The sequence below is a fragment of the Corvus brachyrhynchos genome, unplaced genomic scaffold (assembly GCF_000691975.1).
Source record: "Corvus brachyrhynchos isolate BGI_N302 unplaced genomic scaffold, ASM69197v1 scaffold435, whole genome shotgun sequence".
NCBI classification, from domain to species: domain Eukaryota; kingdom Metazoa; phylum Chordata; class Aves; order Passeriformes; family Corvidae; genus Corvus; species Corvus brachyrhynchos.
In genome coordinates this window covers 516,771-534,800 of record NW_008237895.1, presented here as the reverse complement: position 1 = coordinate 534,800, position 18,030 = coordinate 516,771, and the positions used below count along the sequence as shown (strand labels likewise).

At 40.7% G+C, this 18,030-nt stretch overlaps 1 long non-coding RNA gene across 1 annotated transcript in view; it reads left to right on the top strand.

Annotated features, from left to right (window-relative positions):
• Positions 1 to 3,129: 3,129 nt before the first annotated feature.
• Positions 3,130 to 18,030, top strand: part of LOC108446385 — a 254,649-nt gene continuing 239,748 nt past the window's right edge. The window contains exons 1-2 of the long non-coding RNA XR_001861558.1: positions 3,130 to 5,623; positions 6,793 to 7,012. This is a non-coding gene — a long non-coding RNA (uncharacterized LOC108446385). The remainder of the gene's footprint in view (positions 5,624 to 6,792; positions 7,013 to 18,030) is intronic.

Below are 18,030 nucleotides of genomic sequence, written 5' to 3'. Positions count from 1 at the left end.
CTTTCCCTGGAAAGAAAATGTGTGTGTTTGTAAATTCTGGAAATCTCTTTCTATATGTAATAAACTAGATACTGTTTTATCTGCTGTAGTGGGTTTTGGGTCTTCTTTGTTTTCTTTTCTTGTTTTCTTTTCTCAATTATCTGAAATTGTCCCACCAGGTTTCTGTGATGTTTCTATGGTTTGTCATTGAGAATGGCTGTGGACCACCATAGCTTAAGAATGAAGTCAAGTGTAATTAGGTGGAGTAGGGAGTATGCTTCCTTGCATTATTTCACTAAAGCCCTTGTTTCAGTTTTTTGGAGACTCTTCAGGATACAGCTCTCCATCCACTGGATTCGGGGGAAGGGTTCACAGCATGTAAAATCACTTGGAAACCATAGCAAGACTTCAGCATAAAATGTAAAAAGCGCAGCTCAGATGATTGTCTGGAAATCAGTGCAAGAGGCACAACAAGGAAGAATTCTTCTGTGACTCTCCTCTGCTTCACTGGTTCTATGTAGATGAAAATTCTTTTGTGCATAGTATTTGCAGAGTCTTAATTCTTTTGGGGACTGGAAAAATACTGAGATCATGGATTTTCAAGTAAAATGTTGTTGAAGTGATAATTGAATTTGAAGCCATGTCAGGTCCCCGTTGGTCCCTCCTCCTTCTGCGAAGAAACTCCATGGACCAGTGCACATTCAAAAGAATTCTTGTTCTCAGGAAAAGGCAGGCAGGCACAGCAGCAGCTCTCCCTGCAGGAAGGCTGTCAGACCCTCAAAGAAGGGGTTTCTTCCCCTTGAGATGTTTATGATGTCTGGGATTAGGCTGTGGTTAGTGCCACTTCTGCCTGCAGTATAGATGAAGGGGCCATTGCACAGCTGCTCTTCACCTCTCCTTTTGCTGGAGGCCTACCAGTCCCTTAGCTTTGCTGGTATTACTGCATGTACAAAATCACTTTGACCCTGTCAAGTCAGAATATTCACTTAAGAAAGGACTTGTAGCTTAAGAATGCTTAAATCATTCCAGATCACTGGAACAACTGCAGCAGTGGTGATGCTGGCAGAGTGAAGGGTGCTGGTGCGTGGGGAGCTTGCAGCCTGAGAGGGACTTGTGCCTGCCCACGTGCTGCCTTGGGAAATCTTGGCTTTTGCTGACAGAGCAGTGTCCTCCCAAAGGTCCTGATACCAAGCAGTAGCAGATAAGAGGCTTTGCTGCTTTTTTATGTAGGAAGGGGCAAGTGGATCTGGAGTAGCTCACCTGTTACCCTTGATGAGCAGTGATGTGGATTTTTCCAAAGAACCATTCATACGTAAGAAGGCAGCACTTGCTTTTAAAAAAAAGCCATGTACATCAGACCAGTATTTAAATTTCCAAGTTACCAATTTTAATTTTATTTTAAGCCTTCTTTTTATGTTCTTTTATTAAAATGGGGTTTATTTGCAATGAAAGCTTGCATATATTCTGAAGTAAAAACTTAAGAACAACTCACCCTCAACCCCTTTGCCCAGTCTTCTCCAGCTGAGTGAATTAAATGACATGCTCACTGTGTTGATTTGGTTGCTAAATATTAGCCTGTGTTGATGTTAAAGTGCCTTGCATAGAAAAGCATTTAATGTCCATTGAGCTTTGCGTTGTTCCAGGTAATTTGCAGAGTCTGGCAATTATTGAAATCACAAGTTTGGAGGCGTTGGAAGCTACTGTTAAGGTTTAAAAGGCACCAGTGAGTACATTTAATGTTGGTAGGAGTATTTCAGTTATACCTCTAAGAGCAAATTTTGTTCATAAAACATGAATTCTACAAAAGTGTAGGAATTGACAGTGGTCATTAGGGATAGTAGGGGGATGGTGCTGATCTGGTGGGTTTCCATTCATCTTAATGATGAGATATGGGCAGAGAAGGAGCTTGTCAAAGATGTTAATGTGCATAGGGTTTATGTTAATCATTATTTTTTCCTAAGTAAAATTAAAGATGCTTTACATTCAGAAAATGTTTTGAAAAGACTTTTGCAACAAAATACATTCATAACCAAAGCTAAAACTCTTGATTATTGCATAGATTTTTATTCTTATGAATTACAAACTTTAATAAATAGATGATTATGAACTAAACCTGTCTAAATTAAAGCATAAATGCCTCAATAATCCAGTACTATACTATCTTATCCTTTTATGAATTCTTTTGCACTGTCTGCCACAGAACAGATTGTCATTTCTCTTAAGTTTGAAAATGAGCACATGGGATCAGTCTTAGATCAGCTGGTAAAACTCAGATGCTTGGGTGTTTATTTTGCTTTTAATTTTTTTCAAGTGGAAGTTTCTGGTTATTATTTGAGTTCATTTTCTGGCTCCGTTACTGGCACAGCTTCAGTGTTCAAAAACTCTGTACTGAATGCAATTATTAGTGCTATTGGTTGAAAATGAGAGGGGTTGGGAAAACCATTTGAAACAGTCTCCAGGAGCACAAGGAGCATTTACACACTTGGGTTTTGGCAAAGATTGCTGTGTTCAAGCTCAGTTTGATTCTGAGTTGATGTGTATGTTGTGGAACTCTAAATAAATTTTTGTCCTTCTAGTATTTGATACTAACCTCTCTACTTAGTATTTAAAATATCATGTCTTCCATAGTGGTGTTTATAGTTTTTTTTCCAGTAAAAGTACAAAGTCAGAAAGCAAAAAGGGAACTCAGGCCATGTTCATAAGCATGTTCTGGTACTGTAGCCTTACTTTGTGCATATTTAAGAACCAAGCACTGTGTCCATCTTGCTACCAGCTGACTTTCAGCTGAAGCTGTTTTCGTGCCCTGTGTTTCACTCAGCAGCTGGGTAATGAGCAGAATGTGCCTGAATGGGTTCCATCAGCGTGTGCCGTGTTTGAGTTGTGTAACTGCGGCACAGCTGAGCGCAGCAGCCAGAGCAGCCTCCACGGGTGTTTCTGCAATGATTAGCTGACTCCAGCGCTTGGTAGCAGCTTAAGTACAGCATGTCAACTGCTAATTGAGTCAATCTGGGGAGGTGCTGGAGCGCTTGTTCTGCAGCTTCATTCACCTAAGCTAGTTCAGTTTAAAGAAACAATACTGAAAATAAAGAAGTTACAGCAAATATTTGCCTGTCTCCTGTGTGGCCTCCAAGCCATCTTTGGGTGCAGATGATTTTGGGGGGAGAGGGGGGTTTGGGTTGGTTTTTTGTTTGTCTGATTTTTTCAGCCTGCAAACTTTGAGGCTAGTTCATTGGCGACAGTTAAGTGTAAATACTGTAAAGTGACAGTATTCACCCTTGTCCAGTTCACCATGTCTTTTTCTGCCTACCAGTATTTCCACTGAGGTGTGACTTTGAAGATACTGTAAACAAGTGTTTGTGAACTTAGCAGATGCCCATTAAAGAAAAAAGTGAACGTGGGAAAAAGTTTAGGACTTTCAGTTTGTAGAAAAACTTCTACTTTGTCTTTGTATCTTTAAGGTGATACTATTCTCAAAAAAGATAAAATGAGGAATCTGTGATTTCAAGATGTGTGTTGAAAGAACATTTATATGTAAAAGGTGGAGGCCAGTCAATGATTACTTGAGAAAGCCGTCATGCTTTTCTCATGGTGTTATGGTGACTTCTGTATTTAAATATTTTCAGGTTGGAAGCTTTGGTTCTACGTTTGGAATAGCAGTAACAGGATAATGGAATGTTAATGTGTGCCTGCAGTGGCCAGGCTTGGATGTCACAGAAAACAGCCCAAGAACTCTGCATGTCTGATGTAAGACAGGGTAAGGCTGGGTGCAAGGCCTCAAAAGGGAAGGATGGAGGGAAAACTCAAACAGTTTGTGCTCTGTGAAGTTTGCTGGGGACATGTTTTTTGGTAAAAGGTTCTGTGCCACTCTGGATTCCTGATCTGAATTGGCAGATGGTTTGAAAATTGGAACTTCATGTTACTGAAGGGGCATGGAAAAGTAACTGCTGGGAAATCCCCCTAACACTCCACAACCTATGGAAAGGCTTTGCTTGGTGGAATCCCCAAAACTCATTACGATACTTTACAATTTTATTTGGAGATGGACACCAAGAAAATAAAACAAAACCAATCTGCCTTCTGCAGATGTTGAATACCTCTCCTAGAAATCAAAGTCTGTCGGCAGATAAACTGTATTGAATCAGAACAGTGTGAAGTCAAGCTATGGTGTTGTCATGGCTTGATAAAATGGTTCTGCTTTTTCAGCCAGTCTTGGACACTACTTCTGTCTATAGAAATTGAAGGGCTGGTTATTTAGAGGAAAATGACCTGACTGGAGAACTTGCTTACAGTGTTTGTAGGGGAAAGAATCTTGCAAGGAAAAACCATTAAAGCAGCAATGCTGGTACAGAATTGATAAAAACCACCAGATAATGTCTTTGATATTTTTACCAGTAATTTTTGAAGAGGAAAAGTTGTGCCTTACAGCTCTGCTCCTGTCTGTCCATCCAAAGGCTTGTGGCATTGCATTATATTTTATATGGCTGTCACAATCTGTGCCTTTCTTTTACACTTCTTTTTTTTTTGATTTAAGAATCAGTCTGGCACCATTTGGCTGTTGGATGTCATGGCTGAACCCTCCTGAAATGTCAGCAGGGAGAAAGTCCCTCCTGCTGCACATGGGGCTTTTCCCAGGGCCCCCTCTTGGACTGGGAATGAGAGCTCTTGTCTCTCCTCATCTTGTTTGTTTGTTTTTTTTTTTTTTAATTGTAATAACCAACTATTAGTTAGATGGAATAAAATGTCAGGTTTGTTGTGAATTATTTACTGTCAATAAAGTACAATAAAGCTGAAAGGTCAGGGGTTTTCTCCTCGGGTTATTGTGGACATGGCTACTGTCCTGCTTGGTTTCGTCATTGCAGTGGTAGTGCTTTGTTTTTCCACCTTTTTGAAGATGAACTGAAAGAAGAAATGATAATCTTTACTATCTGTCAATTTACTGTTTCACCTTCAGCTTGTGAATTTAAAACAGCAGTTCATTTTTCTTTAAACTGTTTGGAAATTTGATGAAGGCAGGAGTTTGAGAGCAAAACAAACCCCGAATTTCTGGCGCATCCTGATTCTACAGTCAGCTGAACTGGGTTGGGTGCAAGGCAAATGTGTCACTGTTTCTTCCTCAGGCTGTATCTTTTGAAGTCAAGGCCAGGTTGGCTTTGTTTTTAAAAGGCTGATGGAAATAAGGTAAATTCCAGTTCCCGTGGTTGTGGTCTCAGTCCAAAATACGCATTTGAGCCCATGCAGGGCCAAAAAGTCATTATTTGTCCTTTAAGTGACTAACTTCAGAGAAAAACTGTTGTCTTCTCACTAAATTGGTGTCTTCAGGCACTCCTGTGGTTTCAGTAAGTGGGTTTGGTTATCGTTCCTCCCAGGCAGCCGCAAGGCCTGTGCACTGGCTCTGGGTGCTTGGCCCTCCTCAGCAGTCACTGCCGTCCTGCCCAGCCGCCCTTTTCCCACAAGGTCTGGCTTTCCTCAGCTACCTGGCAGTGATGTGGCTCGTTCTGACAGCCTGCCCTTATTAGTAGCATGTTTTGCATTAATTTCAGCCTCTTCACAGCGTGCCCATGACTGTGGGAACACAGCCCGCTGGTGGAGAGCGTCCGTCTCGTTCAGCCACACGTCGGTGCCACCTCAGCGGGATCAGGGAAAGGTAAACTGAAATTCTGTTTCCTAAATCTGCCAGGAGGCAATTTGCCTGGATTTATTCCCTGTTAGGCTGTGTGAAGTGGCCTGGTAATCTGTTGGCTCATCACCAGTCTCCCAGTCATGTGGGTAATCCTGAGGGTTGTCATCTGAGGTGAAAGATAAGGAGAAGGGCGTGAACATGACACATGGATGTGAAAGATCAAGAGACTTCTGCCTGCTGTGTTATTTTTAAAATTAGAGCTAACAATGAGACGTGAGCGAGCTGTTTAGTTTTGCCTCTTCCAAAGCATTATATGAATGTGAATAAATCATTTGGTATTATTGCATTTGTTTTGTGTATGCAAAACAAAACTGATTTTTACCTTCATCAAGGTGTTAAGAGGATTAAGTAATGAGTAAGAAGTACTTAACTCCTGTAGTGTTGGGTAACAAGTGCTGGTAAGGAAGCTAGGTAAACTGTGTTCTTGCAGAGCAGTAGTACTGTCCAGGCCTTTTTGTCCCCCAGATTTCAGTGTCCACCTCAGTGCTTCCCCTGTTCTTTTCAATGCCATCTTGACCAGTCAGAAAACTCGCTGGAAAGTTTTGTTTTGTGTTCACTCCCTTCCACTCCTGAGTTTCTTTCTAACTGTTGCACAGTTAGCTAAGGTGTTCTCACCAGAAGATAAGCAGTTCAAGCCCGGTCTGCAGTTCTCAAACCCCTTCTTTGTAATCTATTAGTGGAAGTCACACTCATCCCTGACTCAGGAGGCTGCTGCTATTAAGGAAGACCAGTTCAATGCCCGCTAAAGGTTCATCAAAGTGATCTCTACTAAACAAAGCCTATAAACAAAACACAGAAACTTAGAGCAAGTGCATCCTTAAATTAAAAATGGCTCTACAGACATAAAAGTGCTTTGGGGAGCCTGTGTTTGTTATTCCAGCAGTCTCATTGTGAGCACTGGAGCTCTATGAAATGCAATCTTCAAAGCTTCCTTGAAGATATGATGCTCTTCTCCCTGTCAAAACAGAAGTCTCCTTTATTGTCACAGTCAGCAAGTTTTCTTCCTCCTACTACCTCTTCCCTTGGATGCTTCAAGGAGGGAACTTATTGTTGAGCTCCTCACCTCTTCACCTTACCGTTGAGCTCCTCGTGCCTTTCTGAACTTTTCCTTTGCTTTCCTCTTTTCTGTGAAGCACTTTTAGCACCTGAATGTTCTTTGACTGCCATATGCTGACTTTGGGGACAGTGCTGCCTTAGTGAAACAACAAACCAGCAGAACTTTCTGGAGACATCCTGTGAGCAGAACTGACTTGGACTTAAATGACCCAAGAACAGGGGAAAGTGTGAAATCCTTAACTTGAAATTGCCGTAGTAGGCCATGAGTCCTGAAACGACAGCCTCTTCAGTTTTACTGTGAGTAAATGGGCTTATAGCATAAATTTGGGTGGGGAGGGGGGAGGGTAAAAGAGGGGGAAATAAGATTATTTTTCCACATAAAATAATTATTTTGGTTTCAAAAGATTTTGTCTTCTCTGGTATCTTCAGCTGGAAATGAAGGCCTGATAGAATACTGGGAGGGTTTTACCTGCTTGAGTAATTTTGTTCCTGACTAGATACGTGGAATGATTTCACTTGAAATAAAAAGTGAATTCACTGTTTGTTTAGGGTTTTTTTTAAACATCATTAAATAAACACAATTTAGAACATGGTTACACAGGTAATAACATTACTCAAAAGGCAGAACTTTCCAGTGTGAGATAGCATCCTACTAAACTTGTCCTGGTTTTAGAATAAGAGAAACAAGAAACCAGAAGACCAGCGCCCCAGAGAACATGTGACTTTCTTTTTGATGGGATCCCAAATGTACTTGGTGTGCAGATCAGAGTCTCTTTCCCACAGTATGTGTTACACACCTTGCTGTCTGGCTGTGCAGTGGAAGTGTTTCCTAATGAAGCTTCCATCACTGTAAAATAATCACATATCCTTGCTAAGCAAATAATGTCATAACTGTGATGTGGGTTTGTCAGTCCATTTGCTTAACAGCCTTGTTATTTAAGCAGGATTTTTGGCATATATAACGGTACTATAAATTGATGCCCAATAGATGAGATTTTTTTGAGAAGAGCTGTGCTCAAACCTGTAAGAATTTAATGGCTTTTTGAGGTGTTTTTTCTTTGTTTTCTTGAGGTTCTTTTGTTGCTTATTAGGTTTGTGTGTGTGCAGAGTAGAAGTGACTTTCAGAAGCTTGTCAGAAGAATCAATGACTGATTATATCATAACAGACATTCAGATAGGTGCTGTCTAGTAAATTTATATTTCTTTGTGTAGACATTGCAAGTGCCACTTTCCAGCAAGCAGCAGCTCTTCTAGCTCCAGTGATTGCCAAATGTTATTTTGGGAGGTTACAGGAAGTACGTGCTTAGTCTGAAAATAGTTAAGGCTAATTCTTAAAAAGAGGAGTTAAGCCATCTATGACTTGCAATTGATATAGATAACTGTCATTATATTATAACTATTCCCTAAAAATATTTCAGTAGCTATAATGAGAAGGAAACAAGAAGTGAAACTCAAAGGAAACAAATTACAAGTCCAATGTGCTTAAATTCTCCCTTTGTCATCTTTGCATATTTTGTTGTTTTCAGTATTTCCACATACTTATTCAAAGCAAACTTTACCCAGAAAGCAAGTCAGATTTCTCATCCCTAACATTTACATTCCATGGTTTCTTCTCTGTTTTCTAAGGTTGACAATGATAAATTTAGATTGACTGTCCTTGGTTGAATAGCCTTGGTGTTTTAGTCTAATTCCACCTGTAGTTAGCTGTTTGGTTTCACTGCAGTACTGTGGTCTCTCTAGGTGTAATATTGAATGCATTTTCATTTGCTATGAGGGAAAATAACTCAAAAACAAGCTTGTGAGAACTCTTAAGGCAGTGTCTTCAGAAACAGGTTTTACCTCCTGTGCTCCTTCACAGGAAATGAAAGGTCAGGAGAGTTAAACAGGAGTGCCGATTTTGCTGCAGGAAAATGCAATGCTTCTGTATGATCATGATTTTAAATTACTTCTCCAGCTTTGTCACTGCCAGAATTAATCAGGGTAATGTATGGCAGAGTGAACTCAAATAGACAAACACAATAAGGTACCCTGACTTCCTAAGACAGGAAAAAAGCACATTAATTTCTGAGAGGGGTCTGAATTAACAACATAACTCTACCATATGAAGCAGTCCCTAAGATATTAGTGTATTGTTTTGTATTGTGTTTTGTTTAAACGGTGAGACTTAAAATGAGGCTGCTTAAAGGAAGTTCAATATCATAAGGATTCTTTGGCGGTGAAGGGAAAAATTCATGATTCCCTGCCAAGATTTTTGTCTGATAATGGGGTTGGTGTGAGAGCACAGGCTTCCATAAACCAATGTCCTGAGGCACACAGCAAATAAGCACATTGGAGGTTGTAATTATTGTTGATCCCCTGTTTTAGAGCCAGTTTAGAGAGCAGGGAATAGATCTCACCCTCTCCCACCAGCAGAATTTGAAGGAGCTGAAAGCTGGGTGCTAGGCTCAAGCTTGGACATGTGGTTATGGAGGGATGCAGTGATGTAAAAACAGATGACAAGGATTGGGAAAAGCCTAACAAAGTCCACAACTGCGATCTTTGCCCATGGAAATGGTGTGATCCAAGTGGAGCTTGCATGCAGAATTTAACCTTGATCACATGGTTCTGTCCTGCCTGGCCTTACCTGGAGTCTGCTGAGCAGAAGTGACCTCAGAGGAGGGCTCAGGCAGCGGTCAGTGCTGTCCTGCCCCTGCCCGTGGCCCTGCCCCTGGATCACCAGTGTTTGCAAGGGCGATGCCACAGCTCTGCCAGGCCCAGGCAGTGGCTGCACCCAGCCCAGCTTAGTGGGAAATCTCAGTGCTATTGATCACTCATCCCTGACACATCGAGTTCAGTGCCACTGTTCGGGTGCACGGTGGTTATGTACCTGAACAAAACAAGTGGGAATTAGGCTGGTCGCAGAGCAGTCAGAACACGTCATGACGAAGTAATTTCCTGCAGTCCACACAGTCAAAGTGGTCCTCCTTCAGTTTTATAATTTATGAATATGATCCTAGGAATAAACACAGGGCTTGTGTGCTCGAGGCAATTGTTTAAAGCTATCTTGCTCTTGTTTCACTGCATAACAAAATCCCCATCACAGATGGTAGTCAGGCCAGAGACAAAGCTTATAATAAATTGATGATAATTTGGTTTTTTCCTAACACGGTTAGATTTTTGGAAACATTTCTTTGTTAGTACCTTCTTGTGTACAGAGTATCCCCACCTGCATGGAAAGTCTGCCACTGCTATGAGAATGACTTGACCTAGATTTTAAAACAAAAACTGAACCCAGGAGGTTTTCTGCTGTAGGCTTACATTTTCACTGGATCTGAACTTTCCCAAAAGTACATTGGCCTTGATCAAGGTCTGGAACGGGTGAGCCAAGAAGGGAATTCTTGCAACTCAACCCTGACTTTCTGATCCAGCCAGCATAATTATAGTTTAGCTACTGGCCAGTAGCACTGTTCTGGATAGCATCAAAGCATTCTTGTGAAGCGTTTTGAACTAACTTCCAATGACCACTTCTGCGGTCGCTGTGCAGCAGCTTGTGAGCACACCCTGAGCCGCGCCGTGCCCGGAGTGCTGCAGCTCCTGTGCACAGAGCCCAGGTCGGAGCTGTGTGAATGGCTCATCTACCAAAGGCTCCCTTGTAAAGGCCCGATAATTTGCCTGCTCGGGCATTGTGGCATCCATTGCATAACTGCACTTCAAACGCTGTCTGGAGTCCGTGGCAGCTTCCCAAGCAGGATCTATCGGATCGGATAATGCATCCGGAATGGACTCTATCAAAAGCTTTAGCAAAATGCCTACAGAAATGTAATTTGTCTTTAATCAATTTTATTGTTAAGAGTAAAAGAGGAAATCGTGATAAAAGCTTTAGGAGTACAGAAAGGAAAAATTTGATTTGTAGGAAGCTAATTAATTTGTTTTTAAGATGTGGTTTTTTTTAGTCCTTTGCTGGAGTGCAGCTTGTTGAACAAAACTGATGTGCTGGAAGGAAAAGACAGTGCCCATAGCAGTTTGTTTCTCTGTGCAGAGAGTAGTGCAAATTATCTGTGTTTGTTTCTTCTTTCTTGAAGGCCCTTAAATACACTGTGGTGTAGGTGTGTTCTGATTCAAGAGAAAAAGAAGGAAAAAGAGAATTAGGTGAAATTGTAGAAGATAAGGAAAGAGGAAATGGGGAAAGCATCAGAGTGACTGTCTGAGAAAGTCTGTGTGTATGAATGTATATGTGTAAAACCAGTAAATGCTCCAACAGCACTGACTGCAGCTTAACTAAAAGTCACTAACTGCTCTTGAAAACTCAGTTCTATTTTTATCCCACAACAGCCTTAACATCTGTATTTAGCAGGTATTTATTCATTAGTGAATTACAGGAAGTGATGGTTTTGTGTGGGGTTCAATGTGTGGTTTCATTTCTGTTCAGATGCACATGTCCTATGGGGTGCATTTAAAGCTGGACATTCATCCATTGGAGGAAATGTTGAACTGTTTGTGTTTCAGAGGATGTTGAATATTCACCCAGGACTCAATAGCCCACCCCTGTGAGATGGGCTACAGTTCAACAGTTTCTGTTGGACCAAGGTAAGTTTGGAGTTGCTTTCCTGCAGGTGAAAGCTCTGTCCATGTGAGAGAGGTCTGTGTGTGGTTCTTGCTGCTGTAGCAGACTGCTCAGGAAATTAGGTAATCCTCTTCTATTGCTGTTTGGTTTGAGGGATGGCTATTCTGGGAAAGACAAATACATATAAATCTGCCTACCTGTTTAGATGATATCTGAAGAATGTCTGTGAAATTAAGAGGCCATATATTTACATTTAACTGTAGTCATTGTGTAATACTTCCTGTTCCATGTGCCGTGAAAGAAATTAAATAATGAAATTTCCTATAGATGTATGTAAGATTAGCTGTCAGTCAGCCTACCCTGATAATGCTGTGAATCCAAGCATTAATTTTCAAATGTTCTCCTTTTCCCAGTTTTCTATCAGCTTACTGCTGCTATTCTTAACTCCTGAGCAGTCAATGTTTGGGCTGGGGGAAGATGGAAAGTCAGGATTTAATGTCTGTGTTTCTTATTGAGGACAGGTTAAAGGTGGAGAGGTGAATCTGAACATTTGTGGGGAAGAACTGTGTGAATAGAAATCGGAACTAAGCACTATGAGTTTTTTCTATTTATTGTTTTTAAGGGCAGTGAGATTTTTTTGTAAAATCATTGGAAATTACTTAAATGTGACAGACATAGAAAGTATCTTTATTTGCAGCTTTTGGATTTGACCTGATTTCCACAAGTGCAAGGCACTGACGGATGCTGTCTTTTACATTGGGCTCTGAGGTTATGGCACATTTCTGAGAACCAAGCCATTTGCTGCTACTTCTGAAACTAACTTCTTAAGGTATTCAGGTCTATAGAAAGTGATTTACATAATTTACGAATACTGTAAATTATTTGAAAAAAAAGTTGTATTTGAAGGAAAAGCATTGCAATTGTTCCAGCACTGTTAAAGAACAGCAAACCTATCAAGAACACCACAAGGAAAGCATGTTTGCATGAACTCTCATGCATCATTTGAGGACTTAAATGTCTTCTTTTTATTTTATTGCCATTTGCAGTGGTTTTTCTGTTTTGTTCTGTTGAAGTGAGATAGTGCTGATAAAAAAACAACTCTCTTCTCCTTCTGCTTGATGTGAACTCTTGCCTTTAATTTAATAATCCACATATTTAAAAGTGTGTGTCTGTGCACATACATGTGGATGAACATAAATAGCAATTTACAAAGAGAGAGAGAGGGAATGCTGTGAGAACTTTATGAACTTAAGTGCTGACTGCTCTTCAGAGTTATGAACCTTCTGTTCTAGGGTGAGCATTGCTGGAGGGTCATATTACTATTCTTTGTGCTGTATATATTTCCTTGACTTCTTGCAATAAAAAGAACCCCTGCTTTTACTGTAAGCATTTCCAATTTGTAACAGATCAGCAACCCAGGGTTGTTTCTTTGGCAGAGCGAGGCCATCAAGACCTGTCCTTTATGGATCTTTCCAGGTGATTTACTAGCTATGACTTTCCCTTCATATCACACTTGAAGTTTCATCAAAATAATTTGGAATGTACTGGGACTAAATAAATGGCAGAGGCTAAAGCATCTGTTTGCCAAGATAACCACACAACAACTTGCCAAACCAAACATTATTGTTAGAAACATGGCTTGACCATAATGCCTATCTCTGAACTGGAGTGGGAATGGTTTCATGGGAAAAAGTTTACTCAACAATATATGGGCTCATAGAGCCTACGTTGGAAAAGAGACAGCATACTTAGTTTAAATAAGTCGAAACCACAGCCATGGGTTGTGTACTATGCCATGTACTATGTCTTGTGGCTGATCTTTATTATGTGCTATGTTTTCAAATTCTACTTTTTTTGCTTTTAAAATGTTATCTCAAAATAATTACTTTTTAAAATCTTGCTTCCCCCATTGCTGTTTTTGAGGACTCATTAGAGAAAACAAACTGTATCTTCAACCATTCTTCTTTCATTTTGCCTTTGAATTTTGTGACTGTTCCGCCTCAAGGAACATGCATCTGATTCTTGACTTTACAGTGTTTGGGTAGCTTAGCATCATTCAGCATTGAAAGTTAGAAAAAAATAAAGGTTTCATGATGACATTATTGGAAAGGAAGTGGAAAGAGATGGACTGGATGTTGGGCTCACCAGCTTAGCATTCAGTATTGGTGTGAGATTCCCAAATTTAGTAGCATCACCTAAGAACGGCTCATTCCTCTTAAGTGGCTTAAGGGCTGAGGCTCTGAAAGGCAGATTCAACACTTCCATAACCTACCTGAAGTTGGTAATACAGTTACGTCAATTGTGGATGGGAACAACAGGATTGATTCCTCAGTACTCAAACCTTGCCATCCCCACAGAGAAAAGCCAGCACAGGTTTATGGAGCCAGCTTTTCAGCAAATCTAGCTGAAAAGTCTTTTCCCTTGATTTTTGTCCATGGATCACTCAGGTGAGGCAGTGCTGTGAGGACAGTGCAGCAGCAAAGCCCTGTGTACAGTTTGTCACCCAGGGGCTGGACTGAACTAGTGCAGAGGCAGAGCACCAGATTAACAGGATGAAAGGGGATTAAGTAATCAGGGTAAGTTCTTTTTCCTGGAAAACTTGGAAACTTGGCAGTTGTTTCTCCTTGCTCTTTAGCATTTCATGGCTGAGCAGAAATGCTGGGAATGTTTCTTGCCTGTACAGAGTTTGTTCCAGTAGGTTCTGAAGAGGGAGAAGGGATGATGGAGCACTTGACTGCTGTGCTTTCAGCTGGCCTTTCCCTTTCCCTTAGAAAGCTTTTATATTGAGGATCATCCAAATATATGCCATCTTGCCTCATGAGTGTGTCTAGTGTTTCATTTTGACCTTGATTCAAATTCTCAAGTGGTTTGAGTTTTGTTTTTTTCTAAGCACCAATGCAGCTCATGCTTTGTTCTTCCCATAGTTTCCATCACACTTTGACAAATTTTGACTAATCCTTTCACCAGCTTTATTGTCAGTTGTCTCTGTGTTACTGTTTCTCAGATTGTCATTTAATAACTGAAATACTAGGACATATAAGAACATGGGAAATGCCATATATCACCCAGTTGTCATGTTTGGAATTGCAGCAGCTCTGTTGCACATGATACAGTTATAAATTAAAATTTTCCATTGACCTGGAGCTTAGAAGGGTATTCTCAGTGCAGTATTTACTTAGTTTTGCTGATCTTGATATATTTATAACTATTTATCTTTTATGTATCTATTTGTATTTTTTTTTATATTCCTATTTCTTATTTCATTTTGCTATTCCTAGTAAAAATCCATTTCTCTGGCATGCCCTTGCCTCTATGGAGTTGATGTTTGCAACCTTTTCTGAGATGGAGTGAAAGGTTTTGATTGTAAATGGATTGGCAAAAATATACAAAATCCTGCATGTTTTATCTATGCAGGGAACTAGGAAAGTTGACTTTTCTTAATACCAAAGGAGAAAGGAGAAAATTATGTCTTTCAAAAATGGCTGTCTCTGAAGTAATTCAGGATAGGAAGGTTTTATGAGACCTGTCTTTATAAATTCTGGAATCGATCCATTTGTCTCTTTAAAATTTAACTGCAGTCAAGAGAAAAATTAAAGATTATGTCGTTTTGATAATGTAGTACAGAACTATTTTTGGTAACTAAAAGAACTTGCCAAAAGCACTTGCTTTCCACCAGGACTAGCACATTGAAGCCAACATAGGACTTGAATACAACCCATTTTTGAGTCATGACAGGCCCAAGACGTCTTTAAAAAATGTTGAGATGGCAAATGCTGTTTGATTTGGTTCAGACTTTTCAAGTGAGTTCTGCCTTGGCACAAGGTCGCGAAATTCCCGATATGTGGGTGTTACTTTGCAGGAGCTGGGACTGTGTCACAATCAGCTCTTGGAGGGAAGGCCTGCTGCAGGTCCCTGCGGAGAGGCCATTGTCTCCTCAGGATAAAGTGAGAGATGTTTCAGAAGTGCTTTGAAGCCGTGTCAGCTTCCTCACAGGGCTGTGAAATCTGATACCTCTGCTTTTGAGCTGTTGGGGAAAGTACAAACTGTAGTACTTGTGGAATTCATTCACTGACTTCCAAACTCGAGTCTGGCCTGGGAATGGAAGAAAGAGTTTAAGAAGAAGGCGGAAAAATAGACTTCAGTAGTATGTGGCAGTTAACTGTCAACTTTGGCGTCTTTTCAGATTTGCAGCTTCATGCTTTCTAGAGATGAACTGTGACTTTTCCCTAAGGATTGGAGGATTTCATTTTCCTTCCCACTGAAGCTGCTAGGATTGTATGACTGTAGGAGCTAAGTGAAGTGCAAAACTACCAGCAAGATGCGTGCCATGCTCTTAGGTAGTTAATTTAAGGTTATAGAACATTTCTTGCAGCTTGTTCCTATTTACATTAGCTTCTAAGTATTTTCCATTTGTAAAGCAGATCAATAGGGTCCTTCTGGCTGTATTACTATGCCTTGTCATGTTTCGTCTGAGTTTCCCTGAAACCTTTCGTCTCATTAAGAGGTGGATTGAAGATATTCTGTGGGCTCAGAGCATTCCTGTGCACCCTCTGTGACACAGGATCTTGTGTGAAAGCAGAGAAGGAGCAACCAAATCAAGTCAAACTTTGTTACCCTTTTTGTCCCTCCTGGACCTCAAATGCGAGCAGGCAGCGAGGCCTCTGTTTCTGCTGTGTCACCTGTTGCTTTTGTTTCATTCCAGCAGAGTTGAAGGGAAGCATTTACTTATGTCTCTCATGGTGCTCTCTTGCCTTGGCCATGCAGGAGTTGTGAGGTGCAAGTTCTATTAGGAATGCAGAAGCCTTTCAGGTGGGGATGGTGCTGTTTGCACTGAACCGAGTGTCTTGCCTGCTCAGCCAGGCCAGGCTGGAGCCAGCACGGTTTGCCAGCTGCTAACACGGCTATTCCATGCAGTAACCCAATCTCTGTGTGCCAGGCCAGGGGCAGCTTGCAGCTGCTCTCGGCTGACAGTCCCAGAGAGAGGGCAGGGGGAGATGTGAGCGTGGCTTATCACTCTGAATGGGGCAGAAAAAGATGGCAAAGGTGTGTTTCTCTTCACGGGGGACTGGTGTGACAGATTTCAGGGACACATAAGGGAGAGTCAGAAAGCTCAGGCTTAAACTGAACTGCAACTGCTGAAGAAGGAAGAATAGTAAAAAAATACTTAAGTAACCAAATTGGATGAAAGTAGAAGTTTATTTCTTAATATGGAAATGAGCAAATAATAGGTCATCTATTTGATGTCTTTCTCCTTTCAACCACCACAGAAAAGGTGAATTATGACCAGACGCTTAAACCAGTTCATTTGAATAAAAACAGGACTAAAAAGGAACAGGTCAGGTGTACTTGATAGATAAGAAAGATTATGCAAGTCAGCAGGACTTGATACAATATCCTGTAATGTGAAAAATTTGCAAATGCTTACTTATCTGCCATTCTCTCTAAGAAATGTGGGGTCTCCTGATGATGTCAAGAAGACAAATGCATTACCTCTGTTTGAAAATGCAAGGGTAGCTGAGAGGGAGGAAGCCATGGAGAAGTTAGAGAAACTTAATACTTATTCAGTATTAAAAATGAATAATGGCACAAAGCATTAGATGATACTTTAAAAATCTTTCTTGTCCTTGCCAATGTGATAAACAACTATCATGATGCCACTATGTACTCGTGCGTAGTAGATTTGGTGGAACCTTATTGCAAAGACAAGTTAGGACACAGTCCCACCTGACATGCTTGAAGGCAAATTTTGCTGGTTTTATGTGGTAAGGTGGGCACACAACTGACTGAGGCACTTGTGGGTAAAGGGGTATTTGGGGATTTAGAAAGGGGTAAATGGGGATTTAGGATTTCTCATGTGAAGATGGCCCAGGGAGGTCATGATGACTTTGCTGCTGGAATATATCAAAAAGAGTGTAGATATATGGTACTTGATTGTGCCTCAGAGGTGGGATATGAATGAGATGATTTCCTGTGATTCCTTTCACTTCTCTGTTCCTGGGACTCTGACGTGAGGCTGACTGGGGACATATTAACTCAAGTGCAAATAACTCAAGTTAACTGTGCACTAAAGACACAACCCTCAGCTTAATAGACGTCATTTTAAAACCTGGCTGGGAAAACGTGGTTTCATATGTGGTAATAATTTCCCAAGAGGACATCCCAAGATGATTGGTAGATTTGAGAATGATGTGGGCTGATTGGAGAGGTTCCAAAGTAGGAATGGTCAAACAACTAGGAAACAAACCCAGAAGGCAGACTGAAACAATTTGGATTGTGTAGGGGAAAAAAGACAAGAAAAATTACAAAAGTCTTCAAATACAGAAAAGGCTGCTGTAAAGAAGAGCAGTATGATACTTACAGAGAGTCGTATGCCTGCAGAAGATGGAACAGGAATTAATAAAACTAAATTACAGCAGAAGAGATTCAAAGAAGGCATTAAAAAAAAGGGAAAAAACCCAAAACAACAACTATCCAAATCAAGGATAGAAAGTATTGGAAAAGATTGCTTGGGTGATTATGAAATATGTGATGATGGTAAGGGCAGGTTAGTGAAATACCTCTCAGAAAGGACATGGAGATAGTTGTTCTTACTTTGGGACCTGGGACGGACCAAAAGTCCTTTCAATATCCCTATCCAATTTCTTCAAAGAGTTTTTTTCTCCTGAGAAGGAATGCTTTGCCTTGATAGTTGAGGATTAAATTTATTCATTTACTGCTCAAAATAGAACTGCTACTCTCTATTCCTACCAAAACTGTCTGCCTAGCAAGTAGG